Here is a 19,839-nt window from a genome sequence, read left to right as displayed (position 1 = left end):
ATACCGCGGGATGGATATGACACGTGAGACACATATCAGGGCATGAATGCCTGGAGGGCTCGTTACTTATACCTAATTTGGAATCGTAGTGAATCCCCTCACCCTCCACCAGTGAGCTTGTGAATTGCTGGCACTCAGGGTTGGCCACCTCTATGGCAACCAATATGAGATGAGAAATGTAGACCATTAGAGGAAGGACATATATTTGAACTGTTATTGCTTTGGGGCTTCACCAGGTCTATTCGAACTATCCTTAATGGGCTTGCCTTTTCACCCTTCAACTAACCCTGACGTCTGTCTAACATTGACACGTGGACCCTCGGTCCGTTGCCAACTCGCTCTCGGTATCGTGTCCTAGCAACCTACTGCCACTGACACCTCATTACAACTAACACCATTACCTTGGAACCCCCACTAGCCACACTTGCTTTCACTCTTCCCATTACTGATGCAAAACAGTGGGCCGGCCTTCTAGTGCTTGTCGTCGACCCAAGTGCTCGTACCGAACAACCTTAATGTTATCTAACAACACTTTCACTTTTTACGTCGACATCTCGTCACCGAGCCACCGCCAAAACGTCTTGTTAGCTCCTCCATCGTTGTGCGGCGGGCCTCGAACGTTCTTTGTTTTTTTTGCTGAGTCGCTATTCGGTTTATGCTTTTAAAATTAGCCGACCCCTAGGATTTTTTTGCATTGATGTTCTGTTGTAGTCTCAAATCGACAAGTTTTTTCCTGAGGGGGTTCCGCTGAAATAATTTATTAGCACTGATTAAGTTTTGTTTCAGTACGTAAGTTGGAATTTGCGAGAAAAAAGGTAAGAATCGTTTATACTTAATCAGTTGTGGTGATGATTATTGGATAGAATCGGTACCCCAAACACCAAAGATAAACCGGAAAAGTTGGCAACGCGTTACTAGTTGCATCCCGTTTAGATTGACGGTGGCAAAGCTATGAATGGCACGAGTATCTAAGGTCGGTGAGTTAGGGGTCCTAGGAGTAACGGCCATCGACCAAGTAATGTGTCGATAAGATGACATGTGGATAAAAACCAACATCTACGCTCCATGAAAACTTGAGAGATACGAGGCTACTTGTTGCACAAGATATAGTATTTGCGAGCGACAAAGGTAACGAATTAATGTTGAGAATCTATAAATTTAGATGATGATTTGTGGATTGAAACGGTATACATACAACAGCACCATAAAGCTAAAAAGATAGCAATGCACTATTTATTGCATGCCACACATACCACGGGTGGATAGGACACGTGAGACACATATCAGGCATGAATGCTTGGAGGGCTCGTTATACCTAGCTTGGAATCATAGTGAATCCCCTCACCCTCCACCAGTGAGCTTGGGAATTGTTGGCAATCAGGGTTGGCCACCTCTACAGCAACCTGACATGAGAAATGTAGTTCATTAGAGGAAGGACATATAATTGAACTGTTATTGCTTTGGGGCTTCACCAGGTCTATTCGAACTATCCTTAATGGGCTAGCCTTTTCACTCTTCAACTAACCCCGCCGTCTGTCTAACATTGACACATGGACCCCCGACTTGCTCTCGGTATCGTGTCCTAGCAACCTACTGCCACTGACACCTCATTACAACTAACACCATTACCTTGGACCCCCCCCTAGCCACACTTGCTTTCACTCTTCCCATTACTGCTGCAAAAACAGTGGGCCGGCCTTCTAGTGCTTGTCGTCGACCCAGGTGCTCGTACCCAACAATCTTAATGCTATCTAACAACGCTTTCACTTTTTACGTCGACATCTCGTCACCGAGCCACCGCCAAAACATCTTGTTAGCTCCTCCATCATTGTGCGGTGGGCCTCGAACGTTCTTTGTTTTTTTTTGCTGAGTCGCTACTCGGTTTAGGCTATTAAAATTAGCCGACGGCCTGTTGTAGTCTCAAAACGACAAATTTTTCCCGTTTGGTCGTGCCTAGCGAGGCCCTCGCTCGACTTGTTCTTTGGTTGGTTGGTTGATATTTATCTGTAGTTGTGATGTTATTCATGTGATGAGGGGGTTCCGCTGACATAATTTATTAGCACTGATTAAGTTTTTGTTTCAGTACGTAAGTTGGAATTTGCGAGGAAAAAGTTTACTCGGAACTTAGGATTTAAAATGACTAGTAATTTACTAGTAGGTTTTATGGTAAGGAAGGAAAGCGTAGGGTTGTTTCCTGTTTATGTAGCTACAATTTTTGAGACGGCAGGAAGATCAGAGAGGCAGTAAAAATGACGGGGTGTGCCCACAGATAGTATAATGTTAGGTAGGCCCGAATCCGCCATCCATCACCGGGGTGGTGAGCGTAAACTGGCCCGCCCCTGGCAGCACGAGCCCCGAGAACCGGCGCCGTTAAGCGAAGGTTCGGACGCTGCGGAACGTGCCTCGGCCGGCCGGGCGAAAGCCGAGAGCCCGGCCCCGGCCCCCACGCGCCCCGTGCGGTCCGCTCACATTTATCGCTACGGCTCGCGCGCTGACCCAAGAGCTGCTGCCACCGCTATCTACTCTATCTATCACTCTATCTATATCTTTCACCGCGCCGCGGCGCGCGCGCGCGAGCGAACACCTACCTCAGCCTGTCACTCCCCCGTGACGTGCCGCCGAGCCTTGGCACGACTCCGACGTGCGTGTGCGCGGTCGGCGCGATGGCGTCCCGCGTCGTATGTATCCCCCCCGGGATTCGCGTCACAAAGGCTCGTCGCGTCTCGGCCACCACGTCCCCCGTCGATGGACGGGCGGGCGGGACCAGGCCGCCGTCAGGCTGCGTTGGACCCGTGCTGCCGCGCTCGTGTAGACGGGCGGCCCGGTTCGCGTCACGGCATGCAGCAGCAGCGTCTGCGTCACGGCATGCGTGCGGTGCGACGGCCATATCTTAGGGGTAGATACAGATATACTACTCACAAACGGCAGTACGTCTCTTGCGCAGGCATGTTGCATGCCTAGTCAGTGCAGTAGAGTACAAGGCTACAAGCAAGTGCTGGGAAGTCTGGCCCAAGTTCATTGTGGTTCGACTTAAATAGGCTTAAACCAAGAAAATCTAAAAAAAAATAAGCCAGGCCACGCCGGTGCAAGCCCAAAGCGTAGAAACTATGATCCAACCCGGCTTGAAGCATGTCATATTTTCGTTGGGCTCTATTGGTCTAAACATAGCCCATATATTTGAACCACATAAAATCCAAATATTAAAAACCACGTAAAGTCCATAATTTATTAAATTGAAGATATTAAACAATATCAACATCATTTGACCACATAGAGTTCAAATATTACAATACATTAAGTCTATATACTTTACTAAATTAAAAAGATTAAACAATTTATGATTCGTTAAGTCTTTCTTGCTTCCTTGCTATTGTTGCCATTGTCTATATATGCGGTAAGTTGTAAGCTCTGTGCTTTCGGATTCTCTTGAAGTCGTGTCACATAACTCTCTTTCTCTTAATGAAACATGGGCTCGGGCTCATTCTAAAAAAAACAACTGCTCAGTTATTTATTTTGAGGAAAATGGCTCGTTAATTTTTAGGAGGGGATATGATAACATACATAATTCATGACTTGCATGCTTGATTATAGAAAATCCATCTTGCTATGTTAATAGAGTAAAAGTGATGTGAGAAGAGGTCATGGAGTGATTCTAGAATTCTTCTTATTCTAGGTTTACACTAGACAAATTAGAGCCAATCTATCATGTTATATTTTTTTGTAGTTGTCTAATACCCCCCACTCTAGTATACATTGTTGTGTATACAATAACATCGCTACCAACGCTACAAGCAGCAACCAAGGTGAGCAAAAAAAAGAAGAAAATTATACTGCCAATAGTGAAGACCACAAATCAATATTGCCGGTTTGTAATCCCGAATCTGTAGTGACCACGAGGATATCACTATCGGTTGAGTGTATGAACCGAAGTAATGTTTGATATCACTACCGAATTAATGATATGTTTGGTTTAAGGTCAAAGTATGATGAGTCGGAGGCGACACCGTCCCCTCGATTTTTTGGGATCACGTCGTCCCTAAAAATCACTCCGGTGTTCACCTCGCCTCTCTTGACTCTCATCCAAACACTATAGAAAATATGACCGCCTCATTGCATCCTTCCTTATACATCCAACCGAACGCACCCTAAGTGAACGGGGTTTTGATAGGAAGGCCACGTTGCTACCATTTTCCTCGTGCTGGTTCTATTTTCGGTAGTGATAGGAGGGCCTGACATAGTGGTTCTTCTTTAATTCGATGCATTTAAAGCCATAAGGGCGACAACATTGTTTTGGTAAGGCCTCGGTTCTAGCTAGATTTATAGGGTGGAACATTCCAAGCCATCAAAACGATATGTCGTGTCTATATACACTACCGGAATCAGCTTCTTTGCCGTGTGTTCTAAACACACGGCAAAGGCTATTTCACACTCGGCAACGGCTTTGCCGAGTGTAACACTCGGCAAAGAACGCTCGGCGAACTGTACATCGGCAACAGCTTCTTTGCCGAGTACTTTTTGTCGGGCACTCGGCAAAGTCTTTGCCGAGTGCCGTTTGGCACTCGGCAAAGAAAAGTCACCGTCACGGCGCCAAGTAACGGTGACGGATCCTTTGCCGAGTGCCTACGGCGACACTCGGCAAAGACTGGTCCAGTGGACCCCACAGCCAGTCCCTGTGCCGAGAGCCCTAATGGCACTCGGCAAAGAAGGTTTCTTTGCCGAGTGTCTGGTGGCCTGGCACTCGGCAAAGAACCCTCCAGTGGGCCCCATTGCCAGTATCTTTGCCGAGTGTCTTGGCAAAAGCACTCGGCAAAGATATCTTTGCCGGTTCCCAGGTTTCCTTCTTTGCCGAGTGCCACTGTCAGCACTCGGCAAAGATGTCTTTACCGGTTCCCAGGTTCCCTTCTTTGCCGAGTGCCATGGTCATAGCACTCGGCAAAGCCACCCTTTGCCGAGTGTTACACTCGGCAAAGTGACCAGGATGTCCCTTTTTTATTTGCTTTTGTTGTTCCATCCAAACAAACAAAAGATATATATCATTCACATCACATTATATATCAAGCACATCACAGAATGAACACATTTATCATCAACACCATATATATCACAAAGTCTCACAAAACAGATCACACTAAAGTCAGGATCATCACAAAACAGATACAAGTATGCATCATCACTAACATCACCAAGTATCTCACAAGATAAAGTGTAACTAACATCACCAACACTCATAAAGGTAAGTCTGGATCATCACAAAACAAATCATCAACGAGGTGGGCATCTGGACTGGTTCGGCGAAGGGCTGGACGAAGCATGAGGGTTGTTCGACGCCGCCGATTGACCCTGCACAGAGAAGAGATTGTATGTGTGAGAACATATGAATATATATCATGCAGTACTAAAATTTTGATACTCACAGGAGTAGTGAACTCTGTAGGGTCAGCTGCAGGGAACAACGGAGGTGGTGGAGCATGACCCTGTGCGGCGCCAAGGCTCTGCATGTACGCGAACATCTCCGCCATCCTCTTCTCTAGCTCCTCACGTTGCCTCCTCTCATCATCTAGCTGAGTCTGTAATATTTCGCCCTAATGTTACGATAATGCAAAGAGAAGATATATAAAAATCAATGAACGATGAATAGATAAGGAATAACCTGGAGTTGCTGGATACGATGCTGTGAGGTGTCCTGCCGAGGTCGTATGGCTGGGCTCGCGCTCGTGCTCCTTGCTCGCACCTGAGAGAGAGTGGGAGTGGAGGACGAGTCGATTGCCCCGTCGGCAATCCAGTACCGCCCATGCCTCTTGCCTCCTCCGACCCTCATGAGGACATCTCCGTCGATGTCCTCGGTCCTCGGATCGTAATCTGGCCCATGGACCTCCTTGGCCATGGCGGTGTACTCGCTGAGTCGGCTGTGGATGGCGGGGTTGGTGTACGCCTCGGGCCCGTCATCCGGGTTGTAGGTGACGTCGGACGTCGCCTTCCCCTTGTGGGCCATGGCATATGCCGAGAACGTGGAGCAAGGCGCGCCACCATGTGCCGCCGACTGCGAGAAAACCAACGAGATGGTTAGAAATCATGTCTAATCGAAAGTTAAATACCTAAATAAAAAAGAGCGCGTACCCATGCTTCCGCGTATTTGCCCAGGCTGCGGCTGCCTTGATGGTGGGAGGGACCTTGCATCAGCAAACGCCGTTCCTGGCTAGCGTTGTGCGCCTCATCCCACTCAGCCGAGCACCACCTCTGCACCATCTGCTCCCAGCACTCAGGATGCGCGGCGCACCAATGAGGAATCATCTAAAAAAATATAAGTACACAGCATATCAGAAGAAAAAAATAAGCATATTTAGTACCAATAATAAAGTTTTGTATTTACCTGCAAGTACTGGTCCGGAGTCAACGACATGGTTCGGGCATCCTTCTTGTTCACCTTCTCCCCAAGGACGGAGCCGTGGTAAGTGACGATGGCCTGGATGCGCGCCTCGTAGTGCATGTCCACGACGAGCTTCTTACAGCATGTCGTAGACACCACATCCGCCCTGGCCTCATATCCAGCATCGCACCTGAAGAAATCCTACATACACAAAGACGATGTATCCATACATTATTTCAAGAATATGCAACAAATGCGACTTATTAAACAATATAGTGCGATGAAGACTTACCCACAGCTCTTGCTTCACCCGCTCCGCCTTGTTGTTGAATTGTCTGCCGTCCCGATCTACTGCATCGGGGGCGACGGCGTAGTGGTCGAAGGTGTATGCTGGGCTCGTCACTCCGGCGTACTCGACAAGTCCAGGGAAGTGTTCCCGGCATAGAAGGCCCAGGATGCCATTGGGGTTGCGGCCGTGACCCCCTGCAGTCTCCAAAACCATCCAAGACCTGTCCAAGTGATTAAGATGAAGTATTAGTTTCTATTATTAATTTGAACATATAATATGAAAAGGCAGCAACAATATGTAAAGTTACCTACCTCTCTCCATCGGGTCGTATCAGCGGACGTCTGTCACGAAGTATGGGTCGCTTAGGGAGGCTCGCGGGACCTCGCAGGTAGATACTCCTCGAACCTGAGGAGCCAGAACCTGAGACGTCCTGCTGAGCGGCGTCGTCGTCGTCGTCGTCCTGCTGCGCCGCATCGTCGTCGTCCTGCTGTGCCGCATCGACAGCGGCTTGCTGCTCCACCTACTGCTGTACGGCGTCGGTGCAGTGGGGCTCTGGCGGGTCGGTGCAGTGGGGCTCTGGCGCGTCGGTGCAGTCAGGCTAGTGGGGCTGTGGCGGGTCGGTGCAGTGGCGACGCGAGGCAGACCCGCAACGGCTAGGAAGACCTCTGCAAAAAAATAAACAAGTCTGTAAATAAAAAATTTCGGCAGCATCTCCCCTGCACGGGGAGGTTTCCAAAACCTGCAAATAAAACTGACAACACAATGGCTGACATCCACACATATATCAACGACACGATGGCCGACAATCACATTTAATCGACATCCATATCCACCATCACCAACTAATATTAATTTCTACAACTAATTTCTACACCTAATCCACACATTTAATCGACAATCACATTTATTTCTACAACTAATTTCTACATCGTTATTCAATTACGTACCGGAGGCGAGGACGGCGGAGGCGAGGACGAAGGCGCGGACAGCGGCGATCGGGCTGACGGCTTGGAGAGCGGCGGCGCGGCGAGCGGGCGGACAGCGGACAGCGGCGAGCGGGCGCGGGGGGACAGCGGCGAGCGGGCGGACAGCGGCGGACAGCGGCGACGCGGCGGGCTGGCGGCCGCGAGCGAGCGCGCGTCGCGGCGGCGCGGCGAGCGGGCGGGCTTGGAGAGCGCGGGCGCGGAGAGCGCGGGGCGCGGTGGCGCGGCGGGGTGGCGGCGCGGCGGCGCGGCGGCGCGGCGAGCGGGCTGGCACGGGGAGGCGGCGGCGGAGAGCGAGCGGCGCGGCGTAAGCGTAACAGAGAGAGGAGTGGAGAGAAAGAAGGAGAAGGAAGAACGGGAGAGCCGTTTATTTGCTTTCTTTGCCGAGTGCCCGTGATCTGGCACTCGGCAAAGATTTTTTAAAAATATTAAAATTTTCTTTGCCGAGTGCCAGATCACGGGCACTCGGCAAAGTGTTCTTTGCCGAGTGTCATTTGTGGACACTCGGTGTTGGAACTTGCTCTCTGCTGCAAGTGGGCCAACGGGGGTGAACAATGGCGACAACAGGGTTACGTGCACGGGGGCAATAGCTCTGTTGATCTAGCCTCTCACGGGCACTGTGCGGGGGTATTTATAGGTGTCTGAGTGCCCAGCGTCTTGTGTTAAGGACGCATGTGCCCTCAGACGCCTAGTTTATCCCCGGAATATTCCCATAAAGCAGGGTTACAAGCTGTAATTACAAGTTTGCCTTTACAAGTCAGGCCCGTAATACAGAGGCGGCCACGCGGGGCCCGTTACAATGGGCCGGATCACACGTGGGCCTTGGGGCTGAACGAGGCCGCGCCGTGTGAGGTCGTCGCCGCAGGCCTTCGTCAAAGCGCCGAGTCCTGCGAAGGGTGTCCCTGCCCGCTTTGCCTCCGGCGGACCAGCGGCTGCAGCGAAGGCCTCGAGCGAAGGGTGGCGTCTTTGCCTTCGCTCCAACATTTGCCCTCCGAGGGACCAGTTCGACAAAGTCACCTGGTGCCGAAGACGTCGCTAGATGGCGGAGACGCTGCCCTCGCTCGAAGTGGTTCCGCGGGGGTTTTTGATGTGACCGTTGATGGACGGCGTACTGTTGGATTGCGGGTTTCCCGAAGCGTCGCGGCCTGTCGGGTTGTGGGTTTCCCGAGGAGCCGCGCCCTGCCTATAAAAGGGGGCGGGGGCGGCGCTGTTTGAATTCTGCTTTCCGCGCTCCGTAAAACCCTAGCCGCCCGCCGTCTTGCTGCTCCTTTTCCTCCGCTGCTCCCTTTGCTCGCCGTCGTTCTGGCTCGAGTGAAGCAAACCGCCCGCCGCCGCCGACGGTACGTAGCCATGCCATCCTCTTCTTCTTCCGCCACCGCCACGCCGCCGGCCGCCGCCTCGTCTGAGGAGACGTTGAGTAACGCGATGGTGGAAGAGTTGCGCGCCGGCGACTCTGTTGAATTCGGTGTGTCACGGATGACGTCAGGCCGTATTGAAGATATGCAGCGGTTGGGCTACTTTGGCGGCGGAGTCGCTCGTGCTCCGGGGACGGAGGAAGTCCCCGAGCCGGAGGGCGAGTTGGTTGTTTTCGAGGCGTTCTTCGCCGCCGGACTCCGCCTGCCTGCGCACCGGTTTGTCAGCGAAGTCCTGCGCAGATTCAGTGTTCAAATACATCAGCTTACGCCGAACGCCATAGTGGCGCTGGCGAAGTATGTCTGGGCGACGACTTCGTACGGCGGGCAGCCGTCGGTTGAAGTTTTCGCGAAGAATTATTGCTTGCATTGGCAGAAAAGGGTGGTTGAGGGCGGAGTTGCGCAGTTCGGGTCGTGCACTTTCACGCCGAAGACCGGCAAGACCACGATGCCAGTAGTGGAGTTGGTCCCGTGCGCCCGCAATAAGTGGGGCAGTTGGAATGAGTTTTGGTTTTATGTTGCTGAGGCTACTGTCGAAGGCCATCAAGGGCTCCCTGTGTCCGAAATGTGTTCTCACTATTACTCTGCGTATCCGCCTTTCGAAGTGGCAGAAGAGGATACAGACGAAGGGGCCCTTCGGTACGCCGCCGGTCAGAGCAGCGGGCGTGATTTGGTTGAAGAGTTTGCGGCGTACGGGGTCTGGCCCTTGGCGCACGGCTGGGCGCTGGGCGAAGTATGCCCTCGCCAGATGCCCTTTCACGGAGGAAGGGAGGTGCGAAGTCCTGCCTTCGCACTGAGTTTGCGGAACCGTGACCCGGCCGCCTTCGTGCGTGATGCAGAAGACTTGGCGGTGCGACTCGTGGGGCGCTACGTGCCGAAGACGGAAGGCCAGCGCAGTTTTGATATCCGTGGGTCAAACGATCGCTTGAACAGGGTCTTTGAATTAAATCAACTGCCGTACGACGGCTACCCTGGTCAGGACGAAGCAGACCGCCGCGGGAAGGAACCGGCGGTGGAGGCCGGAGGCGACCCTGCGCTGGCGGCCGCCACCTCTTCGAAAAAGAGAAAATTAGGTACTGCGATGGGAGGGCTTGGGGTGTCTGATAGTTTCGCTAGAGAGTTAATGAGGACGTGTGCGGCCCCGGGGGAGAGGATGTCTTCGCCCGAGCTCCGGGAGTCTTCGGCTCGGATGCTGAGGGTTACCGGGGGTTGCTGGCCTAAAAACATTCCTATCCCCTGGGATGAAGAGGACTGTTTTACATCTCGTATGGCTCGTCGGTGGAAAGTTTTTCCTTATGGGCGAAATATCGGTCATGTTGTGTGGGCAGTGATGGACAAGGATCGCCAAGCGGCGGCGCGGAAACGCCAGGCGACCGTGAGGGTTCATGAAGCCCGGCCGAAAAGGCAGCGGGGAGCATCGAAGGCTGAGGCCTCCGGCGGAGGCAAGCCGCCATTGCCGGCGAAGGCGGGTGCCTCCGCGCCTGGCAAGGCGCCGGAGGCGACGGTGGGCGCCGGAGGCCCCAAGCTGTCGAAGGTGGTGCCGTCCGCCAGCGGAGTGGCGGAGGCTGCGAAGGCGGCCCGATCGCTACCGCCGCCCGGCAAACGCGTTGCCGACTTCGGCACTGAGATTGATGTGGAGGATTATCTTGGGGGTGAGTCTATATGTATACACACATTTTTTTTTAATCTGTTGATGCGTTGCAGGGTTGGACGAGGGCCCGCTCGCTCTAGTTGTGCCTGGCGCGGCGGTCGCGACGGCTGCGCCAGCGCCGAAGGCGGGGGTAGAGACCCTTGGCGCTGGAGGCGAGGTGACTGCCCTCGCGTTGGTCAGAGACGAGGCGGACGCGGCGACCCGCCGGCTGAAAGGAGCAATGGAGGCGCTGAGTCAGGTCTGCTGAGCTTTTTTTTTTTTTAACACGGGCCTTATGTGTGTTCTGCAGGTGGCTGACTTCACCAGCCGTACTGCGTCGGGGGCCCTTACGGCGACGTTGTCTGCCGAGGTCGAGAGACTTCGGACGCAACACGCGGACGCTGTCCGTGAGAAGTCGGCCTCCGACAGCAAGTGCCGCAAGCTGGCGGAGAAGGTGGCCGCCCTTGAGAAGGAGAAGGCAGACCTCCGGCGCCAGCTGATGGAGGAGAGAAGGGAGGCCAACGAAGCCATCGCCAAGGAGCAGTCTGCGCAGGCGGAGGCCAGGCTGGCGCGGGCGGAGGGCAATGTCGCCAAGGAGCTCGCCGGGGAGCTGCAGCGGCGGCTTGCTGCCTTCGAGAGCCGCGCGGAGGGGGCCGAGGCCGCGGCGCGAGCGGAGGCCGAACGGACGCGCACGCAGCTCATGACTTCATATCGCGAGCTGGGTGTGCGGACGAGCGACTTCGAGGTGCCGGAGCGAGAGGCCGGACTTCGCTGTCTGGAGTGGGTGCAGGAGGAACTGCAGGAGCTCCCCACTGTCTTGGCGGGGTTGATGTCGTTCACCTCCCTGGTCACCTGCGAGGCAGCGATGAACGCGCTCTCTCGCGAAGGCTGCCGGCACTTTGAGGCCCTCGACCAGGTGGATGAAGATTTTGGGCGAGATATCTTTGAGGTCGAAGACCCCGTGGTGAAGGAGTCCGCCGGGGCCCTCTATGACCGGATGTGGGGTTCATACGGTCGAGAGGTGGTCCGGGCGCGGGCCGAGGCTGCAAGGGCTCAGGTAACGTTGTCGTTTACTCGGTGCTTGCTGGATGCGGTTTGTGCGTGTGTTTGCTGAATTTTTGTACGTTTTGTCTTAGGCGGAGCGCGGCGAGCGGGTGGACGATTTTGGGGCGCTGAACAGCGCGCCGCCTGAGCCGGAGACCACCCCTGCGGAGGCCGCCACTGGAGTCGCCCCGGTGACCGCGGAAGATGCACCAGGCGCCCTTGTACCTGCTGCGGCCGGCGAAGGCCTACTCCCAAGGGTGGCCGAAGGCGCGTCTGATGCCCCCGCAGCTGCTGTGCCGGGCGCTGAAGATCCAGCGGAGACAACGGCGGAGGCGGCGGCGGAGGCTCCCGCAGCGGTAGGGCCTTCGCAGGTGGCGTAGGTGGTGTTTAGGGTTGAGGGATTTTTGGATGATGTACTGAATTTTGGTTGCTGCGCAGGTTCAAGATTTTGGGCTTGCGCACGCAACCGCTACTACTGGTTTTTTGGCGGCTTCGACCGCGGAAGGTGGAAATGAATGTGGTGGGTCTGTTTCTGAGTTTTTTGATTTTACTGACTCTGGGAGCTCGGCTGAATGGACCGAGGAGTCGTCGGAGGAGGACTTGGACTATTTTGCGGCCCTGGACGAGGCTGCGGCGGAGGCTGCGCTACATGCTGCGGACGCGCCAGGCGTGCCCGGTCCTAGCACCGGGCACCGACGACGAAGGGCGGTTGCGAAGCGTAGGATTAGTGCGGAGGAAGGGGCTCGGCTTCGCGTTAGTAGGGTTGGTCGGCAGGAGCTGCTGTCTTTGCCGGCCGTCTCGGGTGTGGGGGAAGGGGAGCTGCGAAGCCTTTTTGCTGGTGAGGAGCTTAGGATAATGTTATTTAATTATAGAGAGATGGGGATTATTCCTAAGGTTGAGCCGATGTAGGGCGTGGTGCCCTCGCTTGTGTATGTGCAAGGGTTTGTAAAATGGAGTAGTGTGCCCTCGCGTGCTTGTGCCTGCGAGGGCGCTGTGTACTTTGACTGGTGTGATTGATTGTGCTGTGCCAGTGTGATTATAATTGGTCTTGCTGTCGCTTCTGCTTTTGCCATACTGGGTCGGCTGCGCCCTTGGGCGGTTTTTGCGGTAGGCTCCGGCTGCGCCTTTTAGGCGACTTCTGCGCGAAAAGCCTTCGCGATAGACTTTGATTTTTGCGCACTTGTGGAGCTAAGTCCGGCTGCACCCTTGGGCGACTTCTGCGCGGTTAGTCTTCGCGATAGACTTCGATTCTTGCGCACTTGTTGTGCTAAGTCCGGCTGCACCCTTAGGCGACTTCTGCGCGGATAGTCTTCGCGATAGACTTTGATTTTTGCGCACTTGTTGTGCTAAGTCCGGCTGCACCCTTAGGCGACTTCTGCGCGGATAGTCTTCGCGATAGACTTTGATTTTTGCGCACTTGTTGTGCTAAGTCCGGCTGCACCCTTAGGCGACTTCTGCGCGGATAGTCTTCGCGATAGACTTTGATTTTTGCGCACTTGTTGTGCTAAGTCCGGCTGCACCCTTAGGCGACTTCTGCGCGGATAGTCTTCGCGATAGACTTTGATTTTTGCGCACTTGTTGTGCTAAGTCCGGCTGCACCCTTAGGCGACTTCTGCGCGGATTGGTCGCACGCGAGGGTGGCTAGCGCTTAGCCTCGCGGTGACTTCGAATTGGTCGAATGCCGAAGACCGTTGTCGCGGTCTTTTTTCGACACATGCTTTTGCGGGGGATTTTTCTCACATATATTACATGGCTCCGCCTCGTTAAAAACCTCACCCCCCGGGAGGAAAAGAGTGCGGGCCGGTACAAGATTGTTTGCGGTGAATTACAAGGGCGAACTCAGCCCTAGGAATTAAACAAAAAATTTACGAAGGTTGTCAATGTTCCAGGAGTGCTCCAGGTCCTCGCCATCTGGCGTTGCGAGCCTGTAAGCGCTGGGGGAAGCTTTTGTCTTGACTATGAAGGGGCCCTCCCACTTGGGCTCCAGCTTGCCCTTGGACTCCGTCCGAGCTGTCCGGACGAGTACGAGGTCCCCCTCGCTGAACTCCTTTGGGATGACTGCGCGGTCGCGCCATGCTTTGGTCTGGGCTTGGTATTTGTTTAAGGCCTGCAGGGCGAAGACCCGGTCTCCGTCAATGAGATCTTTGGAGGTTGGCTCATCCACGTCAGGGGTGGCTGACGGAGCTGTGCGCGGAGACCCGTGTTTTATTTCTTGCGGGGTCATTGCCTCTGATCCGTATAGAAGGCGGAAAGGAGTGAACCCGGTCGCCCTGCACTCGGTTGTGTTCAGCGCCCAGACTGCCTCCGGTAGCAAGTCGGTCCATCTGCCCTTTTTCTCGTCGAGGAGCATCTTCTTGATGGCTGTGAAGATTTTCCCATTGGCACGCTCCACGACTCCGTTGGACTGCGGATGATAGACTGAAGCGAAGGCAAGCTTGGTGCCAATGGAAAAACAGAAATCCTTGAAATCTTGATTGTCAAACTGCTTGCCGTTGTCAACTGTTAGCTCGGACGGTACTCCGAAGCGGCAAACAATGTTCTGCCAAAAGAATTTTTGGGCGGTCTTTGATGTGATTGTGGACACAGCCCTCGCTTCAATCCACTTGGTGAAGTATTCGACGGCTACGAAGGCGAACTTGAGGTTCCCCTGAGCGGTGGGCAAGGGCCCGACGATGTCCAGGCCCCAGCGCTGAAGAGGCCATGTATGGGCGACCAGCTTTGTGTATTGCGAGGGGTTGCCTGACCGAGGAGAGAACTTCTGGCAGGCTTCGCAGGACCTTGCGACTCGATTTGCGGCGCAGATCATTGCAGGCCAGTAAAACCCTTGTCGGATCACCTTAGCAGCCAGGGCCCTTGGCCCCGCGTGCGAGCCGCAAGTTCCACTGTGGACCTCGCGCAAGATTTGGATGCCTTCGGTTTCGGTGACGCATTTAAGCATTGGCTGACTGACCCCCTTCTTGTATAATTGGCCCTCGATTAGCGCGAAGTCCCGGCTCCGATGCTCGAGGCGCTTCGCCTCACTGACGTCGGTTGGTGATAGTATCCCTGTAGAAACAGGGTTATTGGGGCCCGCCAGTCTTCGGTCATGATTAGGTGGACTATACGGTGGCCCTCGCTATCATTTGTTATTTGGAGCCCTTCGGGGCTCCGGACGGCTGGCGTGCCGATGGTGTGAAAGAATACGTCGGAGGGCAGGGGCTCGCCCCTGGCGGCGGCCTTGGCTAATGCATCGGCCTCCTCATTCTTGGCCCTGTCCACATGCTGTAGGGTGAATCCCTTGAACTGCCTCTCGAGACTTCGGATAGCCGCGAGGTATTGCATGAGCGCGGGGTCTTTTGCTGCATAGTCTTTTTCGACCTGACCGGCGACTATCTTGGAGTCTGTTTTGATGATACAGGTGGTGACTCCGAGGGCCCTTAGCTTGCGGAGGCCGAGGATGACTGCTTCATACTCTGCTATGTTGTTTGTACATTTGTCGGATTCCAGAGCGAAGCTGAGGCGTGCTGCATATCTGTGTTTGACTCCGGCTGGTGAGGTGATGACTGCAGCGACGCCTGCCCCCGCATGACACCATGCACCGTCGCAATGGATAGTCCAGACCTTTTCTGTGGATGGGTCCGGCTGTGTTACTGGCCCAGTCCAGTCGACGACGAAGTCTGCCAGGACTTGCGATTTGATGGCTGTCCTGGGCTCGAAGCTGATGTGGTAGCCGGAGAGCTCGGCTGCCCACTTGGCGATTCTCACTGATGCCTCCGGGTTCCTGAATAGTTCGCCGAGTCCCCTGTCCGAGGTGACTCGGACCTTGAATGCTTCAAAATAATGGCGCAGCTTGCGCGAGGACATAACAACTGCGTAAGCAATCTTCTCCAGCTCTGTCATGTTGCATTTGGATGGTGTCAGGACTTCGGAGACATAATAAACAGGGCACTGTCTGACTGCGCCTTCGACTGTCTGCTCCTGCACTAGTGCCGCGCTGACCGCGTGCGGCGAAGCCGCGACATAGAGCAATAAGGGGAGCGAGGAGTCTGGGCTTGTGAGGATGGCCAGCTCCGCCAGGTACTGTTTTAATGAGGCGAAGGCCGCTGCTTGCTCCGGTCCCCAAGCGAAGTCCTTCGCGCCGCGGAGGGTTTTGAGGAAGGGGAGACTTCGCTCGGCGGACCTGGAGATGAATCTATTGAGGGCGGCCATCCTGCCTGTCAGGCGCTGGACGTCCCTGGCGGACTGCGGAGGCGACATATCGACGATGGCCTGGATCTTGGTTGGGTTGGCCTCGATGCCTCGGCGGGACACCAGGTAGCCCAATATCTTGCCCTGGCGGACACCGAAAACGCACTTTTCCGGGTTTAGGCGGAGTCGTGCATCTCGCATGCTCGCGAATGTTTCCGCCAGGTCGGCGAGGTGGTCCTCCTTATTTTTGCTGGCGACGACGATGTCGTCCACATATGTGAATACATTTCTGCCGACCTGCCCTTCGAGCACCGTTTTGGTGAGTCTGGAGAAGGTGGACCCGGCATTCTTGAGACCCTCCGGCATTCTGACAAAGCAATAAGTGCCGAAGGGTGTTATAAAGCTGGTGCTGGCCTTGTCTTCCTCCTTCATGTATATCTGGTGATAGCCGGAGAAGCAGTCGAGGAGGGACATGACCTCGCATCCGGCCGCGCTATCGACTATTTTGTCGATCCGTGGCAACGGGAAATTGTCCTTTGGGCAGGACTTATTGAGACTGGTGAAGTCTATGCACATGCGCCATTTTCCGCTTTTCTTCTGCACCATCACAACATTGGAGAGCCACGTGGGGTAAGCCACCGGCTCGATGAATTTAGCCTCCAGGAGGCGATGCACCTCCGCCTTGGCGGCTTCTGTCTTTTCGTCTGACATCTTGCGAAGCTTCTGCTTTTTGGGTCGCACCGAAGGGTCAATCCCCAGGCTGTGTTCGATTATGGCTCGGCTGACTCCGACCAGATCGAGGGCAGACCAGGCGAAGACATCTTTATTCTTGGCCAGGCAGCAGAGAAGTTTCTCTTCTTCAAGTGACGTGAGGTCTTCGCTGATAGTTACAGTCTGCTTGGGCGTGGCCTGATCGAGGGGGACAGTCTTGGTCCCGTCTTGGCACTGCAACTGTGCCTTGTCGTGCTGCTTGTCGGTTGGGCTAGCCGGCGCAGGGACTTCGCGCTGGGTCGTGAGACAGTGTACATTTCTCTGACCGGGCACGAAGTCCCGCTCTATGTTGCGCGCCGTCTGCTGGTTGCCGTAGATTGTGATGGCGCCCAGCGGGCCTGGTATCTTCATACATAGGTACAACCCGTGGATGGCGGCTTCGAATTTGTTGATGGAGCCTCGGCCCATGATGGCGTTGTATGGATATACCATGTCGACAATGTCGAAGGTTATTTGCTCACTTCGGGCATTGGGTGCTACACCGAAGGAGAGGGGCAACTCTATCTTGCCAACTGGAAAGGTGCCCTTGCCACCGAAACCATACAACGAGTTGTCCGAAGGCTTCAGCAAGCTGTGGCTTATACCCATGCGGTCGAAGGCGTGGAGGAAGATGATGTCCGCCTGACTGCCGTTGTCGACAAGGACTTTGTGTAAGTCCCAACCTGCCACGCTGCAGTTGATGACCATTGCGTCGATGTGGGGGGCGCTGCGCAGGTCGACGTCTCGCGCGTCGAAGGTTAGCGGTATGTGGGACCACTTCGTCTGCACGACTGGGCCAGTGACGGCGACATGGTTGATGCTGCGGTAGTGGTCCCGCTTCTGCCGCTTGGTGTCGAAGTCGGTGCTTGACCCCCCTGTTATCATGTGAATGACTCCGCGATAAGGTTGATCGGCGAAGTCTTCTTGCTTTGGGGGATGGGGAATGTTTTGGTGTTGCTGGTGTGGTGGTGGGGGTGGAGGAGGTACGATTTGTACTTCCTGATGATGTTGGTAAGCGTGGTGCGGTGGATGCGGAGCGGGGGCGTGGACGTATGGTGGAGGGGGTGGCTGGTAGTTATGCGCGACAATTCTGGGATTGTCGGCCGGCTGCGCCCTCGCCATTCTATCTCTGGTGGCCTTCGTCTCGGGGCAGTCTTTGGTCTGGTGGGCGCAGTCTTCGCCGTGGAAAAGGCAATAGAACCGGCGCGGCGGCTGCTGCGCCCGCCCTCGACCCCTGCCGCGCGTTCCATTTCCGCGGCCTTGGGGGGATATTCCTGGCGGCGAGGGGGGTCAGCAGCAGGCTGTTGGTTGACGATGTTGTGGACTTGCTGCTGACTGCGGCTGTCTCGACTGGAGTCTGGCTGCGAAGTCCTTGTCCACGTGCGGCTGGACTGCGGAGTCTGACTGTTGGGTTTCCGTTGCGACTCGACCTTGCGCTGGTGGAGCTCTTCGGATTTGGCATATTTTTCGAAGAGCTGATATAGCTCCTGCAAGCTCTTGGGTGGATCCCTGATACAATGGCTGTAGAGGACGCCGGCCCGAAGGCCATTGATGGCGTAGTGGATAGCGATCTGATCGTCGACAGAGGGCAGCTGTGACTTGAGTGTTAAGAACTTGCGGTAATACTCCCGCAGAGTCTCCTTTTCCAGCTGTTTGCAAAGCGAGAGCTCGGCCAAAGCGTCGGTGTCTGGACGGTACCCTTGGAAGTTGAGGAGGAACTTGTCCCTGAGACTTCGCCACGAATCAATGGACAGCGGGGGCAATCTGGTGAACCAGGTGAGTGCTGGGCCCTCTAGGGCGATGATGAAAGACTTTGCCATTGTGGCGTCGTCCCCTCCGGCTGATGCAACGGCGACTTGGTAACTCATGATGTATTGCGCCGGATCGGTGCTGCCGTTGTACTTGGGGTATGCCCCCGCTCGAAAGTTGGCTGGCCAAGGCGTCACTTGCAGGTGTGGCGCCAGGGGACTTCGCTCGTCGAGGTAGTTGATCCCTTGGAATGGCGCGCCGTGCTGGGGGGCGTAGTCATGCTGGGGGAAACGCGGGTTCTCCGGCTGCGCCCGGTGCTGCAGGGGTTGGCCGTGCTGTCGGCCGAGGTAGCCTTCGCGCATGTCCTCCGGCTGAGCGCGTTGTTGGAGGGGTGGTTCTTGCTGCAAACCGAGGTGGCCTTCGCGCTGCATCAGCGCGATCTCGCGCTCGAGGTCTTGGGCTTTCTGCTCCTCGTCGCGTATCATTTGCCGCACTTTGGCTAATGCGGAAACACGTTGGCGCTTGGCCTCCAGTATCTCTTTCTGCCTCTGGAGATTGCGGTTCCTGAGGCGCAGGGCGCGCAGCTGCAGCTGTTCTTCTGTTGAGACGCCGAGGGCCTCACCATCCTCGGTGAGGTCGGCGCCTTCCAGTGGGGCGAAGCCTGGGGGCGGCTGCGACTGTCCTTCGGTTCCGCAGGTGCGGAAGGTGTCGTCTTCGCCGGTGTGGGGAACATTGTCCTCAATGGGCTCTTGGTGGGTGGATTGGGTGAGGGCGAGGGCCTTGCCCTTTCTTGCGGCCAGCAGTGCTGTCTTCGCAGCCTCGTCAGCCTTGGGGTTAGCTCTCTTGGGTGCCATCGCGGGTGGTTTTGTCGTAGCACGAACGGTGGGCGCCAAATGTTGGAACTTGCTCTCTGCTGCAAGTGGGCCAACGGGGGTGAACAATGGCGACAACAGGGTTACGTGCACGGGGGCAATAGCTCTGTTGATCTAGCCTCTCACGGGCACTGTGCGGGGGTATTTATAGGTGTCTGAGTGCCCAGCGTCTTGTGTTAAGGACGCATGTGCCCTCAAACGCCTAGTTTATCCCCGGAATATTCCCATAAAGCAGGGTTACAAGCTGTAATTACAAGTTTGCCTTTACAAGTCAGGCCCGTAATACAGAGGCGGCCACGCGGGGCCCGTTACAATGGGCCGGATCACACGTGGGCCTTGGGGCTGAACGAGGCCGCGCCGTGTGAGGTCATCGCCGCAGGCCTTCGTCAAAGCGCCGAGTCCTGCGAAGGGTGTCCCTGCCCGCTTTGCCTCCGGCGGACCAGCGGCTGCAGCGAAGGCCTCGAGCGAAGGGTGGCGTCTTTGCCTTCGCTCCAACACTCGGCAAATTACTTTTTTATTTTTTTTATTTTCCCTGCCAAACTTTTTGTGGTATGTTCCTACACTATGTAGACCTAC

Source organism: Zea mays, chromosome 5 (assembly GCF_902167145.1).
Source record: "Zea mays cultivar B73 chromosome 5, Zm-B73-REFERENCE-NAM-5.0, whole genome shotgun sequence".
In the NCBI taxonomy this organism is placed as follows: domain Eukaryota; kingdom Viridiplantae; phylum Streptophyta; class Magnoliopsida; order Poales; family Poaceae; genus Zea; species Zea mays.
Note: the sequence above shows the minus strand (reverse complement) of the source record.